Genomic DNA, 6,437 nt, shown 5'->3' with positions numbered 1-6,437 from the left:
CCAGAAAGTAGGCATAGAGGGAACTTACCTCAACATAATAAAGGGCATATGTGACAAACCCCCAGCCAACGTTGTTCTCAATGGTGAAAAATTGAAACCAATTCCAGTAAGATCAGGAACAAGACAAGGTTGCCCACTCTCATCATGATTATTCAACATGGTTTGGAAGCTTTAGCCACAGCAGTCAGAGGAGAAAAAGAAATAAAAGAGATCCAAATCAGAAAAGAAGAAGTAAAGCTGTCCCTGTCTGCAAACAGTAGTTTCTGATGCTACCAGAAAACTACTAAAGCTAATCAATGTATTTAGTAAAGTAGCAGGATACAAAATTAATGCACAGAAATCTCTTGCATTCCTATACACTAATGATGAAAAATCTGAAAGAGAAATTAAGGAAACACTCCCATTTACCATTGCAACAAAGAGAATGAAATACCTAGGAATAAACCTACCTAAGGAGACAAAAGACCTTTATGCAGAAACATATAAGACACTGATGAAAGAAATTAAAGATGTTACAAACAGTTGGAGAGATATACTATGTTCTTGCATTAGAAGAATCACCATTGTGACAATGACTATACTACCCAAATCAATCTACAGATTAAGTGCAATCTGTATCAAACTACCACTGGCATTTTTCACCAAACTAGAGCAAAAATTTTCACAATTTGTATGGAAACATAAAAAACTCCGAATAGCCAAAGCAAACCTGAGAAAGAAAAATGGAGCTAGAGGAATCAGGATCCCTGAGTTCAGCCTATACTACAAAGCTACAGTAATCAAGACAGTATGGTACTGGCACTAAAACAGAAATATAGATCAATGGAAGAGGATAGAAAGCCCAGAGGTAAACCCACGCACATATGGTCACCTTATCTTTGATAAAGGAGACAAGAATATACAGTGGAGAAAAGACAGCCTCTTCAATAAGTGGTGCTTGGAAAACTGGACAGCTACAAATTAAAGAATGAAATTAGAACACTCCCTAACACCATGTACAAAACTAAACTCAAAATGAGTTAAAGACCTAAATAAAAGGCCAGAGGCTATAAAACTCTTAGAGGAAAACATATGCAGAACACTCCATGACATAAATCACAGCGCTATCCTTTTTGACCCACCTCCTAGAGAAATGGAAATAAAAACAAAAATAAACAAATGGGACCTACTGAAACTTAAAAGATTTTGCACAGCAAAGGAAACCATAAACAAGATGAAAAGACAACCCTCAGAATGGAAGGAAATATTTGCAAATGAAACAACTGACAAAAGATTAATCTCCAAAATATATACAAACAGCTCATGCAGCTCAATATCAAAAAAACAAACAACCCAATCCAAAAATGGGCAGAAGACCTAAATAGACATTTCTCCAAAGATGATATACAGATTGCCAACAAACAGGTGAAAGGATGCCCAACATCACTGATCATTAGAGAAATGCAAATCAAAACTAAAATGAGGTATCACTGCACACCAGTCAGAATGGCCATCATCAAAAAATCTACAAATAATAAGTGCTGGAGAGGGTGTGGATAAAAGGGAACCCTCTTGCCCTATTGGTGGGAATGTAAATTGATACAGCCACTATGGAGAACACTAGAGAGGTTCCTTAAAAAATTAAAAATATAACTACCGTATAACCCAGCAATGCCACTACTGGACATATACCCTGAGAAAACCGTAATTCAAAAAGAGTCATGTACCACAATGTTCATTGAAGCACTATTTACAATAGCCAGGACATGGAAGCAAGCTAAGTGTCCATCGACGGATGAATGGATAAAGAAGATGTAGCACATATTTACAATGAAATATTACTCGACCATAAAAAGAAATGAAATTGAGTTATTTGTAGTGAGGTGGATGAACCTAGAGTCTGTCATACAGAGTGAAGTAAGTCAGAAAGAGAAAAACAAATACCGTATGCTAACACATATATATGGAATATTAAAAAAATGGTTCTGAAGAACCTAGGGGCAGGACAGGAATTAAGACACAGACGTGGAGAATGGTCTTGAGGACGTAGGGAGGGTGAAGGGTAAGCTGAGATGAAGTGAGAGAGTAACATGGACATATATACACTACCAAATTTAAAATAGATAGCTAGTGGGAAGCAACTGCACTGCACAGGGAGATCAGCTCGGTGCTTTGTGAACACCTAGAGGGGTGGGATACTGAGTGTGGGAGGGAGACGCAAGAGGGAGGGGATATGGAGATAGATGTATATGTATAGCTGATTCACTTTTTTATACAGCAGAAACTAACACACCATTGTAAAGCAATTATACTCCAATAAAGATGTTAAAAAAAATCTGTGTGCAGGTTTTTGTGTGGACATGTTTTCCACTCCTTTGGGTAAATAGCAAGGGCTGTTAACTGCTGGATCATATGGTAAGTGTATGTTTAGTTTTGTAAGAAACTGCCAAATTGTCCTTCAGCATGACTTAACATTTAGATTTTCAGCTACTAGATTGTAATTCACAAGACCAGGTGCTGTGACTGTTGTTTCTCACCACCAAACTCCTACATTCTAAAGCAAGGCCAGACACAAAGTCAGCAAGTATATTTGCTGAATAGATGGATGAATTAATTACCTGAATTATGGAATCAAGAACATGCTCACAAAATTTGCAAATAAAACCAAATTAGATGAGTCTAGCATCTTAAAATACATAGTAAGAATTTTCTGTGACCCTGACAAATGGGTGAAATGTCCAGAAATGAAACATAATAAACATTGATAGGGTAAAAGAGGTAATCATTTTCTGAAATGATTTTTAATATTATAAATGTGGTCAATGCATATTTGTACTGACTTCATGTCTAGCCACCATATTTCTAGAGGAACAGTGACAAAGTTGTGGGTATTTAGTGAAGAAGAGAAGAATGAAGGATGTAAGTCAGGTCCACATGAAGACTGATTAAACGACTTGCACATAATTAACCTGGGAAAGAGGAGACTTAAAGGGTGTATGAAAGTAATCCAGATATTTAGAGGTTTGTTACATTGAATAGGGATTGCACTGGCTAGCACGTGGTGTGCAGATTGCCACCATCCCAGTCCTGTCCCCACAGCAGATATCACAACACATTTTCACATTGTGACATAAGCAGTAAGTTTCAATTTATCTAAATTGGCAAATGAGGTGAAACTGTCAGATATTAACTAAGCAAACAGATTTTATGCTATATATAAAATTTAAGAAAACTATTTTTATTTCTAAGGCAATAGGAAGATTAAACTTTACCTTAACTTTACCATTACAATCAATATAAACTGATCTTTCAAAGGCTTAAAACACAATGCTTTCTTTCTTTTTTTAAATTAATTTTTTATTGGAGTATAGTTGCTTTACAATGTTGTGTTAGTTTCTACTGTACAGCAAGATGAATCAGCTATACATACACATATATCCCCTCTTTTTGGGATTTCCTTCCCATTTAAGTCACCACAGTGCATTAAGTAGAGTTCCCTGTGCTATACAGTATGTTCTCATTAGTTACCTATTTTATACATAGTAGTGCATATATGTCGATCCCAATCTCCCAGTTCCTCCCACCCCCCCTTTCCCCCTAGGTATCTATACATTTGTTCTCTACATCTGTCTCTATTTCTGTTTTGCAAATAAGATCATCTGTACCATTTTTCTAGATTCCACATATATGCGTTAATATACGATATTTGTTTTTCTCTTTCTGACTTACTTCACTCTGTATGACACTCTCTAGGTCTATCCACGTCTCTACAAATGACCCAATTTCGTTTCTTTTTATGGCTGAGTAATATTCCATTGTATATATGTACCACATCTTCTCTATCCATTCCTCTGTTGATGGACATTTAGGAACAATTCTCATAGAGCACCTGTTGAGCATTAGTGGAAGACTTCAGACACCTAAAAGGACAAGAAAAATCCCCTCACAACTGGGTAGGATGAAAGAAAGAAGGAAAAAAGGAAAGAGGAATAAAAAAATGGACCAGCAACCCTGGCGGGAAGCTGAAATTGAGGGGAGGTCTCTGGACTCAGAAAAACTCCTTCATGGTTGGGAAAACAGCTGAGACAGAAAAGAACCTTTGGGGGAATCAAAGGAGAATGCAGCAGAAGGTCTGTGGAAGGCAGGACAAAGTAAGAACTGCACACATGGTCTACACTGCAACTCTGTGCATTCCAGCCTGAGTCATGAGTCGCCCGCTGCGGAGGGGGTTTGGGTGCTGGAAAGTGGGGTTTGGAACGTGGACAGAGGGAGGGAACACCTGTTGGCTGTGAAAAGACAGCGTGAAGGGACGGGAGTAAGGAGCTCCACAACCAGGAAAGTTTGTGGAAAAAGTGCGAGACCCCATAGAAGAAAGGCGTCATTGTTGAGTGGCATGCAAGGGGTGGGGCCACTATCACACTACTTTCTTTAAGAAAAGTGAGTGACTTCCCTGGTGGTCCAGTGGTTAAGAATCTGCCTTCTAATGCAGGGGACGTGGGTTCAGTCCCTAGTCGGGGAACTAAGATCCCACATGCCGCAGAGCAACCAAGCCCAGGCACTGCAACTACTGAGCATGTGGACCACAACTAGAGAGCCTGTGTGCAGCAACTACAGAGCCCACACGCTCTGGAGCCAGCGCACCACAATGAGGATCCCGCCTGCTGCAACGAAGATCCTGCATGCCGCAACTAAGACCCAACACAACCAAAAGTAAAATAAATAAATAAATATTTTAAAAGAAAGAAAAGTGAGTAACCTTACTTTGGATGTTTTACATTAGCCAACACAATTTTCAAAACATTAACTTTTACACAAACCATCATGTTATGACTTACACATTCATCTGAACAATGTTTTGCAGCATTTGCAATAACTATAAGACAACAGATCTGTAATGATACAGATCTGTAATGATACAGCACAGAGATACTGAACATTGTATTCACTTTGATTTTTTTCTTTTGCTGACAAGTAATCTATTTTTAGAAGCTACTACCATCATCAAAGGAGGAACTTGTATTTCTGATTTTATTTTTCTTTCAATTAAGAGAGACTTCTACAAAACCTATCTGCCATCTCTGAGGTCAGAACTAGCACCAAAATAAGGAGAGTTAGAGGTTGCAGATTTCATCATTTCACAAGAAAGAACTTTCTAGCAAAGTAAACTGTCTAAATAATGGAATGGGCTGCTTGTGAAGTCAGTATTCAGAGGCTGAATGACCACAAGTCAGAGAGTTGTCAAAGGAATTCCTGTAGTAGGTGAGAGGCTAGAAAAAGTTCAGGGTTCCTAAATACTTGTACATGGGCCAGCTTATCACAATCCCCTAGGGAACTTGTTATAAACATACATTTGTGGGCCCCACCACAGAGATTTCAAAGTCAGGGACTTGAAATCTATAGTTTTGATAAATCCTCTATGTGATTTTAATGTGCAGCTAAGTTTGGAAATCAGTGGATTCAATCAGTCACTCTAAAAGCCCTGCCAAAACCAAGAGTCTATATATTGAATTCTGAAGGTACCAGGGGGAAGTGGGTTTTCTATTAAAGGGGAACTTCAAAGAGTAGAAAGGCTTCAGTGAATGGACAAGATGTAGGATACTATCTTTAATTTTTCAGGTTCCAGAAACTTGAAAGGAGACTGATACATGCTATTCAAACTCATGGTGGCCATGTGCCAATTTATCCACTTACAATGGATAAATTGTAAACTTACAAAATTTCCATATGGATTTTAGGAACAGCTTATAAATATCTACAAAGACACTAGCTGGAATTCTGGTAGGGACTGCACTGAATCTGTAGATCAATTTGGAGAGTATTGCCATCTTAATAATATTAAGTCTTCTGATCCACAAACATGGAATGTCTTTCCATTTATTTAGATCTTTTTAATTTCTTTCAACATTTTGTTGTTTTAAGAGTATAGGTTTTGCACTTCTTTTTATAATTACTACTAAATATTTTGGTTTTGATATCATTATAAATAAAATTTTCAGATTCTCCTTCCAATTTATTTATTGAAAAAACCATGCTGTTTTCTGTGGAGTTCCCCTTCCCAACCTCCCAACTCTAAACTCAAGTCTTACATGTTCTTGCTTACATTATTGTGATGTTATTTAACATCTTTGTCCTTTTTCCTAAAAATTCATAGTTATATCTAGAGGTTTGATCGGATTCAAATTTTACTTTTTTAGCAAAATACTTCGTAGGCACTGCTTTGTTTTTCCATTAAGAGTCAGATGATATTTGGTTATTACTCTTGTAATGTTAGCAGACTTTGATGATCATTGCCTATATCCATTAATTCATTAGCCGTTGTAAAATTCTATCATTCCTTCTGAATTTATTAGGTGGAAATCTTCTACCGAAACATTCTCCTCATGAATTATTTGGTTACACAGAGAAAGAATGTATATAAGAAAGGCAGGTTAAATGTTCAGTTCATTATTTTATTTACC

The sequence above is a fragment of the Stenella coeruleoalba genome, assembly GCF_951394435.1.
Source record: "Stenella coeruleoalba genome assembly, chromosome: X".
Classification (NCBI taxonomy): domain Eukaryota; kingdom Metazoa; phylum Chordata; class Mammalia; order Artiodactyla; family Delphinidae; genus Stenella; species Stenella coeruleoalba.
The sequence above is the reverse complement of the archived record's forward strand: the minus strand, read 5'-3'. Positions refer to the sequence as shown.